Consider the following 23,942-nt stretch of genomic DNA (forward strand, 5'->3'; position numbering starts at 1 on the left):
TCAGAATGCCACACACTGCTGGAGAAAGTTTTGAACAAATTTTTTGGAATAGAGAGAGTCAGCTGCTTCTTCCACAACGTTCTACTCCTTTACCCAGTGTTTAAAAAGATTACTAGCATTTAAATTCCACACTTGATGTTCACCCCATGCAACCTGGCCTGAATTTTCAGTCTTTTCTGTTCCATTCTTTCCTTTTAGGGCAAGCTATGGAACTACCTTCCATAACATGAAGCTAAGGAGAATCTTCCATCTCAAACACTGGGAAAAAAATTGCCTGGTCCCTGGACATGTTTTCAAGTTTTGTTGGGACTTATTTATGCTCAGTGAATCCCATCAAAAATTTTCTTTAGCTCTGCTTTCATTAACTACTTTTCTCCCCCTACTGATCTACCAGCATAAGGAACCTAAATTAACCAAATGGTAAATGTAATTTTAAATTTAGTGGAAATTTTACCATGTGCTTTGGTAGAGGCACTTCATCCCCATCTTCTAGGAATCAGAACTTCTAAATCATCAGTGCATAGTGTTTCAGGGACCAGAAGCATGGATTTCCCAAGTGGATCCCTGGAATTGATGGTTAAGGAAAAAAAAAATTTATTTTCTCTTGGTTTCCAGACCTATGCCTTCTAGCTGTGGGGGACATAGCACAATAGGATGGCCTTTGGTTCAACATAAATATTATATCATCAAAGGTGAATATCACCCAATCCAGAAAGGTGTTGTCTCTTAGCCAGAGGCCATGTCAATGTTCTATTAAGCCAGTAGCTTCCAGGTGAAGTGCTGTATTATAGAACCAGTAAACACATGCCCATTATTTTGCTTTCTTCACCACAAAATGGATTCTTTTATGTGAGGACATATTATATTGAATCGTTTGTTGGTATCTCAGACATTCTGTGAGCCTTCGAATAATGGTGCTGGCAGAGGTACTGTGACCAGGGAAGTCAAACCCATTCCTAGAATAAGTTATCAACCTCAAAAAAAGGAGAATTGCTCTCAATGATAGTATTATATTGTTTAGTGTTCTAGAATGATAGCTGATCACCACGTGTTTCAGTGGGTTAGTGTATCATAGCAATTATACAAATATTGAATACATCTACTAACACCACTAAGTCAGGAAATTAAGCAAAACTTAGGTTTGGTAAGTAGTCAAGGGACGGCTGTTCTGAAATTTTTCCCTAAGAGACTAGAATTTTTCATTTTAAATTGTTTTTAAGTTGGATTTTCTGAGCCCCAGAGTCAAATGAATTGACCCTCTATCCCCCTCTACTGGAAGATATTGGTACTCAGTGATCTAAAAAATAGATAATAAAAATCCCCTTGCTGAGGTCCTATAAATTCTCAGAGAATTCCAATATACTCCTTTTGCTATCAACTATAATTTGCCAGTGCTTATTATCTTGATTTCATAATTTCTTCATAACCTCTGGAAAAGCACTGAAAACTTCATCTCTGATGAATTCTTAAAATTCTTAAGACCACATATTGAAGAAAAAAATAAGAATTTTGAACTCTGATTAGATAAGTGTAGACTAACAATTCACTTACTTTTTTCAGTTATCATACTTGCTCAAAAAGATACCGTGTAATGATTCCTTCATTTAACAGACTTCACTGAAGGAACTCAAACACCTTTTTAGATGTATTGGACTAAGCCTGCCATTTCCTTTCCCCCTTCTTTCCTTTTGCCTTCCACTTTCCCATTCTGCCCTCACCACCGCCCCACCCCTGCCACCCCCAAGTGCAGTATCTAAGCCCTTTTCCAGTCAGTGACCACTGCTCTCTTCTAAATCAAGGTGAGAGAACGATGTAACAACATCGTAACTAAATGTGTTAGCAAGTGAGCAGGAAAAAGACAGGGCACCAAATCATTAACAGCTTGCTTAGGGTTATAAATTGCGACCTTCTTAGAGCATTTCAGTTAATTCTATGAAAATGGTGTACACAGAAAAGGAGATTCAAAACTGAGACCTAAGACCTCCATGCTTATAATTTCTTTCAATCAAGCCCTTCCCCTTTTTAAATTTTTCATTGAAGTATAGTTGATTTATAATGTGTTAGTTTCAGATATACAGCAAAGTGATATGTGTATATATACACACACAGAGACACACACACACATATCTATTCTTTTTCATATTCTTTTCTATTATAGGTTATTACAAGATATTGAGTATAGTTTCCTGTGCTGTAGAGTAGGTCCTTGTGGTTTACCTATTTATACCTAGTAGTGTGTATATGTTAACCCCAAACTCCTTATTTATCCTTCCCTCTCCCCTTTTCCCTTTGGTTCAATCAAGCCCCTTTTAATAGCCCATAGCCCCACAGTTGCCATACCAGACCTGTGGGTAGGGCCTGACTCAGAGCTTTGCTGAATAACCAACTACTCTTTTAAGGCACTTCTGGCATTTTCTTAAACTTGTGCTGCACACAAGCAGCCCCTTTAACTTCCCATGGGCATAAGGCTATACGATGTGCAGATTCAGAAACCTAATCACCAAATTGTTCCTTAACCCACATATCCAGCAGGATGCCCATTCAGATTACACCTCTTCTAATCCCCTCTCAAATCACTGCCAAATGTTCCAACTTTGACCAGTCGTCGTGTGTATGGGGTCTTTATTTCCAAAAGATGTTTTTAAAGATTAAGTTATATGATACTGCATTAAATTAATAAGATTAATCTTCCTGAATGGCTGATTGGAATTGGCTCTATTACTGCATAGTCACATATCTTTTTACTGGTCTTGAATTATCTAGTTAAAATTCTTAATGTTTTTGATGAGCAGGCTGCCTCAAAGATTTTAAAGTATTCCCTATAAAATATAATTTGGATTCTGAAAAGAGCTAAGAATGCTACATTAGTATTTTAAAAGTCACAGAAAAAGGCAATAAATAGTTTAATGCTAAGATTTAGCTTAAAGCAATTCTGGAAATTTCAAGACTTCATAACTACTACTTGCCTCTAGTTAGAATGATAATAATTTCTAATGATTCCTATTAGAGACTAGAATAAGAATTTTAAAAAAACAATTGGAGACCTCATTTTCTTTGAGGACAGAGATTTTAATTCTCATGCCAAAAATCCAGGTCTGGTGCGTGGTAAAGATTTACTGTAATAAAAGGGGTTCCCTTCTGGGCACCACTGCCATATCCCAGGAGCTCTTAATGAGCAGTGAACACCTGAAGGTCACCCAGTCCTTTGAAGAACTGCTCCTAAACTCTAATTCACTTAACTGAAATTCATTCTCCACATTACAGTCAGAATTGCCTCTCTAAAATGCTTGCCTTTTCAGTCCCTGTTTAATTCATTCAGTCACTACATCTTATCTTTATGAAAACCTATCTTGTTCACCTAAATTTTTCCAGCACCATGTGGTATTTGTCACACATAATAATGATGGATGGATGGATGGATGGATAGATGGATGGATGATGGATGATTGAATGAATGAATGAATGAATGGGAGGGAGGGTGGGAGGATGGATGGGAGGATGCACATATAGATGGGAGGATGGGTGGATAGATGAACAGGACAATAGGTGCAACTAGCAAATTTTCAGTACAGCAGACTTACAGCTTCATAAAGGGTTTGGTTGCAGCAACTGTGGAACCTTTCCCAACTCCCCATTAAAATGAGTACATAGAAAGAAAAGTATGGAAACTCAGAACACCATAAACTAATATTTTAAAACAATCTAGTTGTGTTCAGAAAAATATACCCAAGCTTTGCCTACTAATAGAATTAGAATTCATCTCATGAAAAGAAGTACACTTGAGACAAGCAAACACATCTTCACCAAATGAAAGTAAATGAATTAAGTGCCAACTTAAGTTTAGGAAGAAGAATTGCAGGGAAGAAGAAAAAAATGAATTAATGAAGATAAGAGCTGATCTTAATTAGTTTGCATAAAACCGGTAGACAAAATAAACTGTAGGTTAATAAAATCAAGAGTTGGTTCTCAATGAGACCAATTAGATAATTATACCTTTGACTATACTAATCATGAAGTTGGAAGCAAATTAAATGCATTTCAGTATTAGAATGAATTTAAAAAATCATGCTCTCTGCACATAATACAGTAATAGATCTGAAAAATCTACAGCTACATGAACCAACACACTTGACTCTCACAAGCAGAATGTTAGGCAAAGGACTCCATACAAAGAAAGAGTACATATTGTATGCTTCCATTTATAAGAACGTCAAAATACTCTGTGGTTTTAATAACTAAGATGGTGGTTACCTTTAGGGAGAATGATTTTCTTTCATTGGTAAAGTGCTGCGTGTATCTGTTTGGGGTGGGGAGGGTCTTGAGATGCTGATAATATTCTATGTCTTGACCTGGTGGTTACATGGCTATGTTCAATTTACCTTAATTTATCAAGTGATACACTTTGATTTATGTACTTCTCAATATATATGTTATATTTCAATTAAAAGTTTTTTAAAATGTAATCAAGAACAGAAAACTTTTTAAGGAAAAATATATTTAACCCAGAGAAAAATATCAAAGTATTAGTAATGTAAATAGTGAATCTTTACTGAGTACTTACTATATGCACAATATTATGCAAAACATTATAACATATTACTTCACAACAGACCTATGAGGCACCTACTTATTAGCCCTATTCCATGAGTAAGGGAAATGATTCTTGGAATAGTTAAATAACTGCTAGAGGTCACACAGCTGAAAGCCCATGTTCTCAAATACTATTTTACACCGCTTCAGATTAACTCCAGTTCCCAAGACACAAATAAGTTTATATTTATTGCATTTTGTGTAAATTGTTCTGGAATAATAGTTTCCAAACTTCTGGAATTCACAAACCACAAAAGCTGAGGGAAAAAGTTGGAGAGACCGAGATGGAGTTACCAGCTTTTAATCTTTTCTAGTAGAAACATTTTTTATTACCACTTATCATCACAATCATTTTGAAAAGAATAAAAATGCTAACACTGAGAGTATAGGAGGTACATAAACTGAGAATTAAGAACTATCCTTTGAATTAAACCAAGTTAGGTTTCAAACCCATTATATTTTCCTTATTTTTCTCATTATACCAGGGACTTATGAGAACTTTTCTGTGGATCAGCATTTGGGATACACTGCTGTCTATTGGGGTTGTGTTAGAGAAATATCCCAATACATTTTATTTTATTTATTTATTTATTATTATTATTTTTGTGTGTGTGTGTGTGGTACGCGGGCCTCTCACTGTTGTGGCTCTCCCGTTGCGGAGCACAGGCTCCGGACGCGCAGGCTCAGCGGCCATGGCTCACGGGCCCAGCCGCTCCGCGGTATGTGGGATCTTCCCAGACCGGGGCACGAAGCCGTGTCCCCTGCATCGGCAGGCGGACTCTCAACCACTGCACCACCAGGGAAGCCCCCAATACATTTTATGATGACAGTATAATCCTAAAATCCTAATCCGAGAAAGATAAAATAGACCAATATAACCAATGAATGCAGACTCAAAAGTTCTAAATGAACAACTGAGCAGATAGAATCCAGACTTATGTTAAAATAATAATAAGCATTTATTATTTCAGGAATTTCAGGGGTTTTGATTTTTTTATTTTTTATTAAAGTCAAAAACAATAAAAAATACAAGTTATCACTCACTCAACACTGAAAATTCTTGCCAAAGCAATAAAAAAGTAGAAATAAATATTGTCTACCTTCTTTTTTTACTCTGGGTTTGGGTGTATTCCAGAATTTTAAAGTTTTCTTATTTTAGAAAAGTTAATTTACTATATATCATGTATTAACAAAAACTGATGCATATTTCTGTAATTAATGGTATTTCTACATTAAAATGTGTGAATATTAACAGAACAGAAACATAAAAACAGTCCCACATCCATTCAAATCAGATTTTAGTCCCTAAACTTATAAACTTTCCATTGTCAAACTGAATTGCAGAGAAGAGATTGTGAGCTATGATTAAAGGAGAGACCAAATTATGATACCAGTAGATTCTCTGCCTAGAAAACTCCAGAGAATTAACTCAAAAATTATAATAGGAATTCATCAAGGTGATCCCTTATTAAAATGCTTTTGTAAACACCAACAAAACTCAGAAAACATAATGGAAAAGTTAGTTTTCATAACAGAAACAAGATCTAACATAGAAATTGGCTTAACAGAAGTGTGTGGTAATTTTTTTGAAGCAAATTTCGAGGTTTTACCAAAGAAAAAGGAATAAGTTAAAAATAATCATGAATAAATCCAATTTAACTTGGTGGGAAGATTTTATTTTGTAGAATTGTTAATTCTTCCAGATTAAAGTTACTAAAATGTATTAAAATATTGTATAAAATTCATGATATTCTACTCAATTACCTAAGAATGAATGTTTTGGAGTTTGGTAAAAATAATTACAAATTTCATCTGGAAAATAAACAAGAATAAATAACTGAACTTTTTAAAATGGAGGGACTTCCATTATCTTATAATATTAGTTCACTAGAATATATACCACAAAGCTATAATAATAAAAACAATGGCAATGATGTTGAAATAAAACAACAGAAATATATGTTCCTTTGTAGCTCTTGATTCACTTTTGGAATGCTCAAAAATCCACTGCACATGTTTGGATAAACTTATAAATAGCTTTTATTTTGTGACTTTTGCCAAGACTATTTTGTTGTATATACCTAAGTTACTGAATACCACAGGTTAGTCCCTTCAACCTATAGTTAACTTGAGTTAACTTTAGCTTAACTCAAGTACTATCACCATTCACCAAATTTTCTTTTTATTCTTTATCCAGAGAAATTTTTATTTTTATAATATTTTCAGAAAATATTTGAGCTGATATCTAGATAACTAAATGATAAACATGTAATTTTGTTGCACTTTCATTCTGGACATGTATATCTACAATGTTGCTGGTAATTGTAAAACATACAGAAAAGAAAATATCTCCATAAACAAGATTTGTTTTGTGATATATTTCCTTCTAGAGTAAGAAATAAAGGTGTTGTCGATTCCAGATTTTGGAAAAATCAGTTAGACCTAAGGTCATTCCCATTAGCCTACCCTGAGGCCTCAGTAATTGCTACATTTGTCAATGATTAAACCTCAGTTATAGGTAATGTTTGTTATCTATTCTCATTCTACCTTTTAACGATTTCTCTCTGTAAAAAGTCATAATCGAGCTACTAGAAGAACTTCATCATTTTGTGTTGCAGACTGGCAAAGCTCCATTTTCATCCTTGTTTCAAATACTAAAAATTAGAATAGCTCACAATGGAATGGGACATTGGCAAGGTTTTTAAGAACTTCACATGTCCTTTGAGATCCTCAGTTCTTCTACACTCAACATTTTGCTACAAACAAGGTTAAACTTCTGCAGACTCATCTGCCAGGAAACAGAGAGCATCTCTAGACCCCTATGTGCAGTCTACTCATTGTGAAGGTGGTCCAGCACTTCCCTCAACTTTCAGAACAATGCAAAACAAATTTCCAACTGTGCTACAAAACATTCTTTGTATAATGAAAACAAATGACATCATTCAAAAGAAATAAAAATTTGTCTGTGAAGCAAAATGACTTGAAGTAGGTTTTGTTAGAAATTAGAATTCAAAATGTCCTGATAATTTTGGTCAATGGAGTGATCTAATAAAAGAAACTGAATAAAGATAAATTCTGGCAAGTGTAAATAAAAGCTGGATTAGTACAGGATAAGGTAGATGCATTTTATTAGCAGTAACATGGGCAAAACAGACAGCAGGGCTTGAGTCAGTGGTAACCTCAGGATGAATCAACAGTGACATGACCTTACACTCAGTGGCAGACACATGATCTGACCTCACCGAGAAAACTGTCTTGCGCCCTGGATGTCCCTAGTGAAAAGGGATAGAGGTCAACTCAAATGTGTGAAGAGGAAATTAAGCAGGATTTGGAAACTCGACCTCAAACTATATCATGTGAAAAAAAATCAAGTAAAAAGTAATCAAGTATAGAAGTCCAAGTGGGAATACGAATATTATCTTCCAATACTTGGTAAGCTGTATTCTGCATGCTTCAGAGGCTGAAAAGGAGACTGATAATGACTCAGTACAAGGAAAAACTTCATAATCTTCAAAATAGCCCAAAAATGGAAATATTGCCTTGGGAGTTTCATATCCCTAGAGAAGCACAAGCATAGCAGGGAGTGGTGAGTGAGGGAAGGTGGATCACTCAACAAGGCTTTTGCAGGAATCACAGGGAGTTTGGACTAAGTGACCTTTAAAGTCTCTGCCAACCTGAATCCTGTGATTCCTTTACTCTAAACAAGTATTTAAAAGCAGCCAACCATGAGGGCCCACTTGACATCTTAATGCCATTAAATCACCTCAATTAGTGGACAGAAAGCTAGCCAGCAGTGAAGCCAGACAGGGTTCAAATATTGGCTACTTGGTGACTGAGTAAGTGTGGATTAATTCTTAACCTCTGGGAGCATCGGTTCCCTGTATAATGGGGATAATAGCATGCACCCTGTAGGCAGTGTATGCGAGAGGTCTAGCTCCAAAAAGATTCTCAATCCACAGCAGCTATTACTATTATCACCCTAGAGAATGTCTGAAAAACAATAATCCGGTAACAATAATGCAGTACTGAACTCGATGAACTTTATTGCCTTAAATGAAAGAAAAATACTGACTAAATCTAAGGAGTGAAAAGAAAGAAATAATCTCAACTTTAAGGAACTGAATGAACTTATTATCTATGAAACAGAAACAGATTCACAGACATTGAGAACAGACTTGTGGTTGCCAAGGGGGAGGGGGATGGGGGAAGGATGGATTGGGAGTTTGGGATTAGCAGATGCAAACTAGTATATATAGAATGGATACACAACTAGGGCCTACTGTATAGCACAGGAAACTATATTCAATACCCTGTGATAAACCATAATGGAAAAGAATATATATATATATTAATTAAATATTAATATATATATTTTTAAAGACCTCATTCAACTTTAAGGAACTGTTTCAAACTTCTTTCTTTACAAGTGTAGAATCCTTCAAACTTTTGCATCTTTCCAAATTGCTCAAACACCTGTTTATTTAATCACACAGAGAGTGTAAAGTGATAACCTCTGGCTAGAAACAAACACAGCTCAACAGTGATGTGCAGAAGCAAAAGGGATGAGTGGGCTAAGAGCTGATGTTCAGTCTTAGAGGGCAGCTTCTTTTTCCACTCATTTAAATCCCAAGTAAGGGGTGCATAATTTCTCGGCAGAAGACATATTTCCTTTTCCCTAAATATTATTCTTTTAAAGTTATGAAGTTCCTGATGAAGAAATGTTTTTTAAAAACCTAAATGTTGCAATTTGTCCTTCAGAGAGATAAGGAAAGGTGTGAGAATAATTTTTTGTTGTTGTTGTTGTTCAGCAATTCTTTTTTATTTGAATTTTTGAATTTTATTTTATTTTTTTATATAGCAGGTTCTTATTAGTCATCAATTTTATCCACATCAGTGTATACATGTTAATCCCAATCGCCCAGCTCATCACACCACGACACCCACCCCCCTGCCGCCTTCCCCCCTTGGTGTCCATACGTTTGTTCTCTACATCTGTGTCTCTATTTCTGCCCTGCAAACCACTTCATCTGTACCATTTTTCTAGGTTCCACATATACGCTTTAATATATGATATTTGTTTTTCTCTTCCTGACTTACTTCACTCTGTATGATAGTCTCTAAATCCATCCACGTCTCTACAAGTGACCCAATTTCGTTCCTTTTTATGGCTGAGTAATATTCCATTGTATATATGTACCACATCTTCTTTATCCATTCATCTGTCGATGGGCATTTAGGTTGCTTCCATGACCTGGCTATTGTAAACAGTGCTGCAATGAACATTAGGGTGCATGTGTCTTTTTGAATTATGGTTTTCTCTGGGTATATGCCCTGTAGTGGGACTGCTGGGTCATATAGTAATTCTATTTTTAGTTTTTTAAGGAATCTCCATACTGTTCTCCATAGTGGCTATATCAATTTACATTCCCACCATCAGTGCAAGAGGGTTCCCTTTTCTCCACACCCTCTCCAGCATTTGTTGTTTGTAGATTTTCCTATGATGCCCATTCTAACTGGTGTGAGGTGATACCTCATTGTGGATTTGATTTGCATTTCTCTAATAATTAGTGATGTTGAGTAGATTTTCATGTGCTTCTTGGCCATCTGTATGTCTTCTTTGGAGAAATGTCTATTTAGGTCTTCTGCCCATATTTGGATTGGGTTGTTTGTTTTTTTTAATATTGAGCTGCATGAGCTGTTTATATAGTTTGGAGATTAATCCTTTGTCTGTTGTTTCATTTGCAAATATTTTCTCCCATTCTGAGTGTTGTCTTTTCGTCTTGTTTGTAGTTTGCTTTGCAAAAGCTTTTAAGTTTCATTAGGTCCCATTTGTTTATTTTTGTTTTTATTTCCATTATCTAGGAAGTGAATCAAAAACGATTGTGCTGTGATTTATGTCAAAGAGTGTTCTTCCTATGTTTTCCTCTAAGAGTTTTATAGTGTCCGGTCTTACATTTAGGTCTCTAATCCATTTTGAGTTTATTTTTGTGTATGGTGTTAAGGAGTGTTCTAATTTCATTCTTTTACATGTAGCTGCCCAGTTTTCCCAGCACCACTTATTGAAGAGACTGTCTTTTCTCCATTGTATATCCTTGTTTCCTTTGTCATAGATTAGTTGACCATAGGTGTGTGTATTTACCTATGGACTTTCTATCCTGTTGCATTTATCTATATCTCTGTTTTTGTGCCAGTACCATATTGTCTTGATTACTGTAGCTTTGTAGTATAGTCTGAAGTCAGGGAGTCTGATTCCTCCAGTTCCATTTTTTTCCCTCAAGACTGCTTTGGCTATTTGGGGTCTTTTGTGTCTTCATAAAAAATTTAAGATTTTTTGTTCTAGTTCTGTAAAAAATGACACTGGTAATTTGATAGGCATTGCATTGAATCTGTAGATTGCTTTGGGTAGTATATTCATTTTCACAATATTGATTTTTCCAATCCAAGAACATGGTATATCTCTCCATCTGTTTGTGTCATCTTTGATTTATTTCATCAGTGTCTTATAGTTTTCTGAGTACAGGTCTTTTACCTCCTTAGGTGGGTTTATTCCTAGGTATTTTATTCTTTTTGTTGCAATGATGAATGTTACTGTTTCCTTAATTTCTCTTTCTGATCTTTCATTGTTAGTATATAGGAATGCAAGTGATTTCTGTGCATTAATTTTGTATCTTGAAACTTTACCAAATTCATTGATTAGCTCTAGTAGTTTTCTGGTGGCATCTTTAGGATTCTCTATGTATAGTATCATGTCATCTGCAAACAGTGAGAGTTTTACTTCTTTTCCAATTTGTATTCCTTTTATTTCTTTTTCTTCTCTGATTGCCATGGCTAGGACTTCCATAACTATGTTGAATAATAGTGGCAAGAGTGGACATCCTTGTCTTGTTCCTGATCTTAGAGGAAATGCTTTCAATTTTTCACCATTGAGAATGATGTTTGCTGTGGGTTTGTCATATATGGCCTTTATTATGTTGAGGTAGGTTCCCTCTCTGCCCACTTTCTGGAGAGTTTTTGTCATAAATGGGTGTTGAATTTTGTCAAAAGCTTTTTCTGCATCGATTGAGATAATCATATGGTTTTTATTCTTCAGTTTGTTAATATGGTGTTAACATTGATTGATTTGCATATATTGAAGAATCCTTGCATCCCTGGGATAAATCCCACTTGATCATGGTGTATGATCCTTTTAATGTGTTGTTGGATTCTGTTTGCTAGTATTTTGTTGAGGATTTTTGCATCCATATTCATCCTCTTTTATAGCTGTTAGCAGTTGCCTATGTATTGAGGTGCTCTCTGTTGGGTGCATATATATTTATAATTGTTATATCTTCTTCTTGGATTGATCTCTTGATCATTATGTAGTGTCCTTCCTTGTCTCTTGTAACATTCTTTATTTTAAAGTTGATTTTTTCTGATATGAGTATTGCTACTCCAGCTTTCTTTTGATTTCCATTGCATGGAATATCTTTTTCCATCCCCTCACTTTCAGTCTGTATGTATCCCTAGTCTGAAGTGGGTCTCTTGTAGATAACATATATATGGGTCTTGTTTTTTCATCTATTCAGTGAGCCTGTATCTTTTGGTTAGAGCCTTTAATCCATTCACGTTTAAGGTAATTATCAGTATGTATGTTCCTATTACCATTTTCTTAATTGTTATGGGTTTGTTTTTGTAGATCTTTTTCTTCTCTTGTGCTTCTCACTTAGAGAAGTTCCTTTAACATTTGTTGTAGAGCTGGTTTGGTGATGCTGAATTCTCTTAGCTTTTGCTTGTCTGTAAAGCTTTTGATTTATCCATCGAATCTGAGTGAGATCCTTGCCAGGTAGAGAAATCTTGATTGTAGGTTCTTCCATTTCATCACTTTAAATATATTATGCCACTCCCTTCTAGCTTGTAGAGTTTCTGCTGAGAAATCAGCTTTTAACTTTATGGGAGTTCCCTTGTATGTTATGTTGTTTTTCCCTTGTTGCTTTCAATAATTTTTCTTTGTCTTTAATTTTTGTCAATTTGATTACTGTGTGTCTTGGCATGTTTCCCTTTGGATTTATCCTGCCTGGAACTCTCTGCACTTCCTGGGTTTGGGTGGCTATTTCCTTTCCCATGTTAGGGGAATTTTCGACTATAATCTCTTCAAATATTTTCTCGGGTCCTTCCTCTCTCTCTTCTCCTTCTGGGACCCCTATAATTCGAATGTTGTTGTGTTTAATGTTGTCCCAGAAGTCTCTTAGGCTGTCTTCATTTCTTTTCATTCTTTCTTCTTTATTCTGTTCCGCGGCAGTGAATTCCACCATTCTGTCCTCCATGTCACTTATCCGTTCTTCTGCCTCAGTTATTCTGCTATTGATTCTTTTTAGTGTATTTTTCATTTCAGTTATTGTGTTGTTCACCTCTGTTTGTTTGTTCTTTAATTCTTCTAGGTCTTTGTTAAACATTTCTTGCATCTTCTCAATGTTTTCCTCTATTCTTTTTCCGAGGTCCTGGATCATCTTCACTATCATTATTCTGAATTCTTTTTCTGGAAGATTGCCTATCTCCACTTCATTTAGTTGTTTTTCTAGGGTTTTATCTTGTTCCTTCATCTGGTACAAAGTCCTCTGCCTTTTTATTTTGTCTATCTTTCTGTGAATGTTGATGTGAGCATCATTTTTATTACCTTATGTTTACCAAACTCTGGTTGAAAGTGTCCATTATGGTAATACTGTAAATACAGAGACTTCCTAAAATTTTCCAAGGTCTGTTCTTTAGGTTCAACTGCAAGTGTGTAGAGCTGGATGATAGAGTGGGGGCACCTATGACCTCTGCCTTTAAGAGACCTGGACTCTGGTCCAAGCTTGGCTCTTGAGTCATCCTTTTCAAACACAAATAAATCATGTCACTCCTCTACTCAAAATCCTCCAGGGCCTAAAAGCCCAGAGCCGGTACCATACCAGTCAGGCTCTATATGATGTGTCCTCTCCCTGCACTACTCTCAGATCACATTCCCTGCCACACTTTCCTCCATCTATCCATTCTGGTCACATTGACCTTTGAGTGTGAGTCTGCCTCAGGGCACTTACTATTCTATTCACCAGGAATGCTCTTTCCCCAGATCTTCACATAGTTCATTCCCTCACCTCCTTCAGGACTCTGCTCAAATGTCACCTTCACTGAACATTCTACCTAAAAGACCACTCTCCTTCATCACCTTTTGTCCCTTACCTTGCTTAATCATGTTTTCTTAACACTTACCATTACCTGACCTACTATACATTTGTTTAATTTTTATTGAATCTTCCCCTTCCCTTTAGAATACAAATCTATGAAAGCCGTGACCACATCTGTTTTGCTCACTGCTATAACCCTATCGTGTAGAATAGTACCTAGCACCTGCTTGCTAGGCACACAATAAATACTTGTGGAATGAATGAATTAAAGGAATACCTTGGACAAGACTCACAGGCCCACTTGTGTTCCAACCTGTAAAATGAAGAGGTTGGATCAGAAAATCTTTAATTTCTCTTCATACTCTAACATTCTATGATTCTTTAGTTTCCTAGGTCAGTGTTCTCAACCATTATAACAGAAAAAGGAAAGAAAAAGTTGCTAAGGAACAATATGCATCTGAGAGACCAAAAGTTTTAAGTAAATATGAGCTTATCATCACTAGAACTTAAAGCGTTACTCATAGAAAAAAAAAAACAAAACATCTGTTCAATGTGGAGGGCAAATTTGTGGTTGCTGGCAGCAGTGGGGGAGGGGGCAGTGGGGGGGATGGGTTGGGAGATTGGGATTGACATATACATACTACTATATGTAAGGGTAGATGGCTAATAGGCACCTGCTATGTAGCTCGTGGAGCACTTCTCAATACTCTGTAATGACCTGTATGGGAGGGAATGTAAAGAAGAGTGGATATATGTGTATGTGTGGCCAGTTCACTTTGCTATACAGTAGAAATTAGCACAACATTGTGGATGAACTATACTGCAATAAAAATTTTTAAAAAAAGAAAAGAAAAAAAAGAAGCCTGACCAATACAATGGCATATAAAATCATCAATTCTAGAACTTGGAATTTCAGATCATTCTGATCTTAACCCAGTATGTTTCCAAAATGAATATTGGCTAAGACTGGGCCATACTAATGAATAATGCTTTCTCCTTATCTAGAAGTGAGTTGTAAGAACCAGTGCAATTGTGCTGTTCCATCCACATGCATGCTTATCCCACAGTTCCTGAACAATATTTTTTTTCAAAAGACATGGAGAATGTTGTACTATAATAGAAGAAATAAATAGAGCATCCTGAAATGACCGGTTTAGTCATTTTATGAGAGAGTACATATAATGAAATGCATTTTTGCTCAGAAATGAAAAGGGTCCTCTCTGCTATTGTCAAATTTGTTTTTATAAACTCCTATTTTATATTTTATTTTGATATATCAACCTTGAGTACTTTATTGTCAGGTCTTCATTGGTTAACACCTTCCCAATGACAGTACAGTGTGTACTCAATTTTGGAGCATGGAAACTACATGTACTTGTTTTGTACCTACTTATATAAAATTGACACCTTTGTGCTTTGGTGTTTCAAAAATTTTAAGGCTGTAATGAGGAGTCACATTTACAATCATCAATATATTCTCTACAATGAATATGCTCCCTTAATTAAATCATAATGCTGGAAAAACACCCACACACAAAAAAAAAAAAAAAGGAAAGAAAAAAAATCTGTTCCCATTCAGCCTGCTAAATATATCTCTCATAGATATCATAGATATCTAGATACCTTTCTCTGGGAAAGAGACAGAATTTTTCCACTGCCTTGGTGGCAACTCTTTGACACCCAATTCTACAATCACAAACCATCTTCATTTCGGAAGATTCCAGAGTTGGAGTGTGTCTTAATCTCTTTGGCTGCTGTAACAAAGATAACATAGACTGGGTGGCTTATAAACTACAGAAGTTTATTTCTCACAGTTCCAGAGGCTGGATCAAGGCGCTAACAGATTTGGTGTCTGGTGAGGGCCCACTTCCTGGTTCATGGACAGCCACCTTCTCACTGTGTCCCACGATAAAAGGGGCACGAGTTTTGAGGGGACACATACTATTCAGTCTATACAAAGTGAGGTAAGAGACAACTCATTCCTTTACTATCACAAAAATAATTCAGGGTTTGGCTACTTGAAATATGTGAAGTTGCACGTCCTTATATCCTCAGACAGCCAGTCTGAAGGGGGGTTCTAAAAATGGTGGACCAATCAGATTGTCCTCAGCCTGCAAAACCTTCTTTGCACTGGGTCATCATGTTCATCATTTGCCCTCATTTACCGTAGATCCTTCTTTCCATAATATGTTGAATAACTTTAAAGATTGTCTTCCACAAATGTTTAGGGGTACTGCCACCCCTACTTTAAGATGACAAAACTGAGGATCAGCTAGAATAAAAAATTTGAACAGGAATATTTTCCCTCTTGTACAAAATTGTACTCTGGGGCTTAGAACACAGTAGAACATAGAATCTTTTTCGGGTGGATGGTGGAGTTGTGAAGCTAGAATTTAAACCCAGGTCTATCTGGATTCAAAGCCAGTTCTATTTTCACCCTACCCTGTGGCCCCCTGGGGCTCACATGTCAGGAAGGTCAGGGGTACCTGAAGCGCAGCAGGATAAACCCAGTCTTCTGGAGGCTCCTCCCTCCATTGTCTCTGTGACTCATTTGTAGCCAGAAAATGTCTATCTTGTTAGAATCATGAAGAAGTGAAATACAATGAAAATTAAAACAAACAAACAAAACAAAAACATCAGGATGAAAGCTCAGGAATTCTGTTTCACATCCTGCCTCTGAGTCTTACAATGTATCACTTAGGCTCCCTGAACCTCAGTTTTCTTGCCTATAAAATGGTGTAATTAGTCTCTTTCTCAGAGGGTTACTGAGAGGACATACTACCTTGACACTTAGTATTTTGTAGGCCCTCAGGTTTTGTATTCATTATAAAACACTCATGAAAAGACCATGATCTCTACAAATCTCACAGTCAATTTGCTGTGCCAGCTTATTCATTCATGAGACAAGTTACCACTAGAGGACACCGAACCAGCAGGAAACTCAGAAAGAACTAAACTGGAGACCAAGACCAGTATTTGTGCTGGTGGCTTCTCTCTACTGGATGGATTGTTAAACTGCATTTGTTGTCCTCGTGTTCCCTTCGGTGGGGGAGCCTTGGAGAGAGCAGATGTCCTCTGAGGATTACTAAGCAGTCTAAGGCTGTAAGGAAAGAACTCTATTTCAGCGCTGTGGTTAGGTGGCAACATCAATATTTACAAGTGTGTCTCATCATTACAGCAACAGCCGCAGAAAGATAACCATCTCCCCCTGAATTTTCTAATCGGCTGGGTTCTAGACTTTAATCCCAATGATCGGAGATCTCTCTGTGTTTTTGCTAATATCCTGAGATGGAAACTTCTGGCAGCCTCACTGTATAAGTTTAGCAAGAAAATGTAACTTGCATTTGTCTTGCTCGTGTAAAAGATATTTATGTACATATATCATATACATGCTTGCCCCCTGTTTCTTTCCTGACCCTTGTACAAAGGAAGATGAAATCTCTTAGAGATACCCGGGCAGGAGTTACCAGGAAAGGAAGTCAGAAATGAGAACTTGAGGTCACCCCCTGTATTTGTCCTTAACATGAGGAAAAGTATTCCCCCTCCCTTCACACTCAATACTATTTCTAGAATTTTACATTTTAGATTGCAAAATCCTTAACAGCGAAGATGGCATTCTGCGGTCTAACACTTAATTCAATAAAGGTCCCCTTTCCAAAGGCTGATCCTGACTAGCATATGATTTTTTACACACACTGAGACATTTCTGAGAGTGAAAAGGGGTGTTAATGATGACAGACAGCAGGCATAAATTGATGACTTTGTGATCACTTCGTGCTTAGTTGTGCTTAGAAACTATCCCACTAAAACATTTACTATCTTAATATTTTACCTAAAAATATTCTCCTTGGAAAACCTTTTACATAAACTATGTTTGTGCTTATTCTATACAAAAAAGACTGCCTTGGCCCCCAGGACAAGTTGGTATCTGCCTCCGTGGAGGTGGGTGGAATATCTTCTCTCTCTCCCTCTCCCCATACCTTCCTCCCTCTCTGGTCTATTAGTCCTGTGAGCTCTTTCTTTAAGGAGGGTCTCTCTGGGGGCTACATTTCTTCTAAAGACTTCTTCCTCTCACTCCCTTCTGGGCACACTCTACACAGCTATGCTTATCTTCTCTCTGGAACTGCTTTAAAACTCTCCTATGTTATTGTCATTTCAAAATAAAGTGGTTTTGCTAGTTTTCTATTTTAATTAACACTTAAAATCCATTTTTGCAAGAATGAAAATGACAAACAAATTATTCAAATCATGTCCCCTAAAAAGTAAAAATTTGCCTTTGTTTGTTAAGATGAATATAGAAATAGAGACAGAGACGGTCTGTCCAATAAGTAGTTCTGGTTGCTGGAGACAAGAAGCAGATGGCTGGGGCTTCCCTGATGGTGCAGTGGTTAAGAATATACCTGCCAATGCAGGGGACATGGGTTCGAGCCCTGGTCCAGGAAGATCCCACATGTCACTAAGCTACTAAGCCCATGTGCCACAACTGCTGAGCCTGCACTCTAGAGCCCGGAAGCCACAACTACCGAAACCCGTGTGCCACAACTACTGAAGCCCATGCACCTAGAGCCCGTGCTCTACAGCAAGAGAAGCCACTGCAGTGAGAAGCCCGCACACTGCAACGAAGAGTAGCCCCCGCTCGCCGCAACTAGAGAAAGCCTGCACGCAGCAACAAAGACGCAACGCAGCCAAAAATAATTAATAAATAAAATACATGTTTATTAAAAAAAAAACAAGTAGCCCCCGCTCGCCGCAACTAGAGAAAGCCTGCACGCAGCAACAAAGACGCAACGCAGCCAAAAATAATTAATAAATAAAATACATGTTTATTAAAAAAAAAACAAGCAGATGCCTGGGTGACAGATGTATGTAAGTCACATAAGTGCCCACCACCAATTGGGTAATTTCCTATGAACGATCTAGTCAGTGTGTTTACTGGAAAATCCCACTGAAAGGAAATGAGAATTAGGAGTGCACCTGAATACTACGTATTAAAATTCAGACTAAATGAGGAAGTAGAAAGGAAGTAATGGGGCAAAGAGGGGGATGAAGAAGACCAAGGACAAAGGCCATGCTTTGTTGTTCTCTGTGCTTGCAATTAACAAAAATAGAATGCTTGTTCTAAAAAGTTGTCTTGATTCTTCAAACTCCACCCTGATCACTTCAGGTGGGAGGTGATATAGATGTATAACAGAAAAGTAAAAAATAAAAGCTTCCTATATTTAAAACAAATAGTGGTTTAAGGTTTTCTTAGCTATATCTTCTCTTTTGCTTGAGCCAGAGACATTTCTACTTTGTTCTCATTTGCCCATTGTTTCAAAATAGAAGGTTTTGACACAACAACTTAAAAAAACAAAATTCCTCCAGAGTCACCAGCTCAGAGATAAAAAGAACTTCATTTAGGTGGTAGCTGAGCTGTGAGCAGCTTGCAAACAGCATCCCAAAAGGAGTCCAGAGTCTGCAAGGCATTTTTAAAAACAGCTCTGGATTTCCCTTAACAGCCAACCCCAATCATCCACAAATATATTTATTACGTGATTTCATCAGTTGTTCCACATGACAACTTGGATTGTTTAAAAAAAATACCTATCAATCGGGTGGGTCAAAACATCCCTCTAACCTGGACCCACACTTGGTCTGCTCTTGGCCTCCCTGCCACACTCGGATGCCCCGCCCAAAGCACAGAATGTTCAGTGAGCAGGCCGTCATTACTTCCCTAGGGACCCTGAACACTGGCCTTCTGTTTGGAAGTTCAGTTCCCAAACACTGCCCCCAGAACACTCAACCCACAGTGAAACCCTATTAGTTAATTTGGTCTCCATGAATACACCATACATGGGCCCTTATTTTCTGGTCAAAACAAAGTTCAACAAAAAATAAAAGATTTGCAAATGTTTTTCTTATAAATAAAAAGGTGTTACCTAGAAGAACCTCTTGTTTAGAGGCACGGTCAAGAAAAAAACCAACAACAGCAACTTTCTGAGCACTAAAGTACAGTTTTGCATCCAAGCGAGGTGAAAGGTTTGATGTCAGTGCACAGGGGCATTATAATTATAAATTAGCTGATGCCTCCTGAGTCTTGCCCGGCATGCAGACCATTTGGCCTTGTTTGCTTCAATTTACTTGAAGTCATTACTCAGGAAACAGGCTTATGTTCCTCACTTAGCATGTTCTTTTTAAAGCACTGGGGGTGGCTCACTAAAAGAGCCTTTTGTGAAGTAATGAAACTTTTGCTAGCAGTGTGAATTGTACCCTACTAATTGCTAAATTCCTTTTTTAGTGTATAGGATTTCCTCAAAGTGAAATATCATCATTTAGTGATTTGATACAAAGGACATACCATGTTAAATTTCCCTTAAAATCTAGTAAATCAAGGAGGGAAGTAAAAAGCCATGACTGAGGCTTTTCCTCCTTATGATGTGAGGGGGAAAATTGCTCCCTCTCTTGTACTCCATTAACCCTTGGCTTGCCAAGATCATCTCATCTTGCAGTAGTCATGTCCAAAAGAATGGCTAAAAGTGCAGTTAGGCTTGCGTTATACCATTAAATAAACTACCATATTTTAAATTAATGTAATTCTCTTCGCCATATTTATCGTGTTGGAAAAAAGCAACCTGAAATTGTGTGAAATATCTCTATGGCTAGTTCAAGCCCTTGTATGGAAATGTCCATAGGTTTGGGGATTGTTTCCCACCTGTAGATCAGCCGAGTGCCACCCACTCCAGCTGAGGTGTATGAGCACATTGGAAGAGCAAAGAGGTTATGAAGGTAATTCTGATCTAGAATTAATGGAATAACCCAAACAACTAACCCACTCTAGACACTCTAGACAGTTTTCTGTTTATGCTATTCTGCTTAGTATAAGTAACAGCGAATGGCCTTAACGGTGTCTCTGTCTGCAACTAGATATGAAGGAAGTGTAACTGGCTGCCGCTTAACACACATGCCCATCTGCAAAGGGACAGGGTTTCTGTATATAGGCCATCATATAAGTGACATTTCATGACAGTGGTGCCTCAAAAGTGGGTTCTTCCTTGCCAAAAAAAATAATAAAACCCACTTCCTCGAAGTCTTCCTTCCACTATCCAGTACTGTGTACTCTCCCCCTCCTCTGAAAAGGAAAACAATGCAAATATGACAACTTTCCGAATTTGTTGATGAAACTCTTTTTTGCTTAAGAAAAAAGGAAATATGTGAACATTTCTGAGTGCCTCCAGTATAGAATTTCCCTTTAAGGTCCAAGGCAATATATGTATTGGCTTTTATGGAGAGGGCTTTCTCAAGAGAGAACACACCTAGTTTTGATAAAGAGATCAGCTTTCCCTTAGAAGAACTGGGAGGACTGAAAAACAATCCTTTTGTCTGGAGCCAACACCCTTCACCCAAGTACATTATTATTGTAGTAATCTACTACATAAAAAAAAACATTTGATCAAAATTAAGTTGGGGGGTCTGATAAGCCAGAGCCATCACTGCTTGGTTCCATTCTTCACAAGTCCAAGTTTGACCCAGAGTTCTAGGAGATTAATTTAAGATACCTGAATGAAAACACACACCCTTGCTGGTTTTGCAAGCTTTCCAGCTACATAGATCTGAGTTTTTCTCATAGAGTTAAAGGGATCCTTAAAAGTTTACCTAGTCCCATGGAGAAACTGAGGCCAAAAGAGATCAAGCAACTTGCCAGAGGTCTCATCAAAGCAGTAACAAGAACCGGTCCCTCCTGCTTCTTACTCCAGGACTTCTCTCATTCCACCAAATTACCATTATTTAGGTCAGCATTCAATTCATGACCATGGCAATATGCACCCACCTTTTATTTTCACAAATATTCTTACCTTCAATAAACTTATATAAAGCATATTTAATAACTAACTAGCATTCAGGGAACTATCATCTTGCAAAAAATTAGTATTTAGTAAATCAAACTACCTAGTTTTCTGACATATTATATCGCTTCAATCAAAGCTCTAAATATAGAAGAAATTCAAGCACAAATCCAGAAAAATAAATTAGTGGGGTGGGCCCCATCAGACATGGCAGGCGTCAAAGCAACTGTTCCAAGGGGTGGGTGACAGACCAGCCAATCAAGAGCATCCACTGAGGGGTGAAAAAGCAGTGCAGGAATGGGGCAGAGGTGAGATATTCAGAGCCAGAGACCCACTCCTGTGCTCGGGTTGACTGCCCAGCCTGGGGAGAGCTTGCAACCATCAAAACAGCTCTGCCAAAAGCTAGCAACAAACACGATAATGCCCAAGAACATTGTTGTTTTTTAATGATTTCAAATTACTAGAAATATCTGAAAAGTGTCCCTCTCCAGCCCCTACCCTCAGGTATTACATAATCCACTGTTACATAACCACACTGTGACATTTCAAAAGACTTTTCTATTTCACCAAAACCTATTTTTTTCCCATTCTCCAAGGTGAATTATGAAAGCATCTTAAGGCACATGACTCAAACATTGAAAGCCATGTTGTAGCTGAAGACAATACCCAAGCCAACTCCTACTATCTCTTCCCCAGCTAGACACAAGCTCATGCACCCATGGACACACACACACACACACACACACACCATTCCCCAAAATATGTGGAACCTTACACACAACAAAAAAACAAATTGGAAAAAACTGAGGAAGGTGTTTTCTGTTCATCAGTATAGAATCCCTCAGCTAGATTAGACCATGTGAGTGAATTCATTCATCAACAGGGTTGACAGAGCTGTCTTCTTCAGGGAATTAAGTTCTCTTTTTTTTGAAACAGACTTACTGAGCATTAAAGCTAAATACCACACTGGTGCATTCAGAGAAAAAAAAAAAAAACACCAATTACCAAACATCCAAGGGAATTCTTCAATCCCAAAGCATACCAGCTAGTTAGAGGCACAAAACGACTGTCTGGCATTCTGTGGTTTCTTTCCATACAATGGACAGAACACAGAGGCTCTTGAGGAAGGTCAGTTCCCAAAGGAAACTCACGGTTCAACCCTCTCATTTTACAGGTGAGGAAACAGGTACATAGACAGATGAGAGGTCCTGGCTCAGGTTGTTCTCCTTTTAATCACTCTATTTGAGACACAAATCAAGGTGAAAGACGACTGAACTGGAATCTTCATAGTAATGATACAATCTTAGAGGCATTACAATATTTTCCCAACTTTATCAATGTGCACTCCATTGACTGTGAATAATTACCCTGGAAAAGACATCCCTTGATCATACCACAATGTTTGTAATACCTGCTCCTTCCAAACTCTGGATTGTAAGTGTCCCTACTGTGTGCTCTTAACCCCCTCTGCTTTTCCTATGATGGCTCTTATCCAACTGCATTTTAATTACCTGCATCTGAATTCCCATTAGACCATAAGCTCCATGAGGGCAGGAAACTGTCTCATTCACTACTGTATCCTCGGACCTAGTGCTGTGCCAGTTCAATTAAGTTCATTCATTCATTCAACAAGTATTTATTGAAGGCCTACTATGTACCCACCTCTATTCTGTGTGCTAGATACAGCATGGAACAAAAAAGGTCAACCCCAGATCTCATGGAAATTACATTGTAGTGGAGACATGTAAGATGTCATTCAGTTGCCTGTCCCCCCTAACCCAGGCAGCACATCCTCTCCCAGTTTCTATGTGTATTGGCTTCCAGCTCCCAGCTGCCTTCACTCCCAAAAGAACCAACCTCAGTTGAGGGGCACTGACTCAGCTGGAAAGTCACAGTGCCCTCTCCTGGTCTACAGCCAACAACTGACTGATAGAGTCAAAGGGCCAGCTCCTTGTCTTCAGGTGTATTTTATGGACCAAAAAATTCCTTGCCAAGACAAGACTTTCCTTGAAACCACATCCTTGCCTGGCTGCTTCCCCCCTCCCTTAAAAGTTTTTCCTGAAGATTCCCTCAATATGTATTTGAATCCTTCCTTCCACTTCTGCTTTTAGGAAACCCAACCTAACACAGAAGAGAAGACAATAATAAACAATTAAACATGTATATGTATACCATGTCAGATGGTGATTACTGTTTTGGAGACTAATACAACAAGGGAAAGAGGAAGGGTATACTGGGAGACATGAGAGTCCCATTTTGGATGAAATGGTTAGAGAAAGCTTCTCCAATAAGTATGACATTGGCAGTGACCTAAAGGGAATAACAGTGTGAGAAGTGTGGCAGTCTGGGGATGAATGTTCCAGGCAGAGGGAACCTCACACACTGA

This window comes from Mesoplodon bidens, assembly GCF_964165515.1.
Source record: "Mesoplodon bidens genome assembly, chromosome: 11".
Taxonomy (NCBI): Eukaryota; Metazoa; Chordata; class Mammalia; order Artiodactyla; family Ziphiidae; genus Mesoplodon; species Mesoplodon bidens.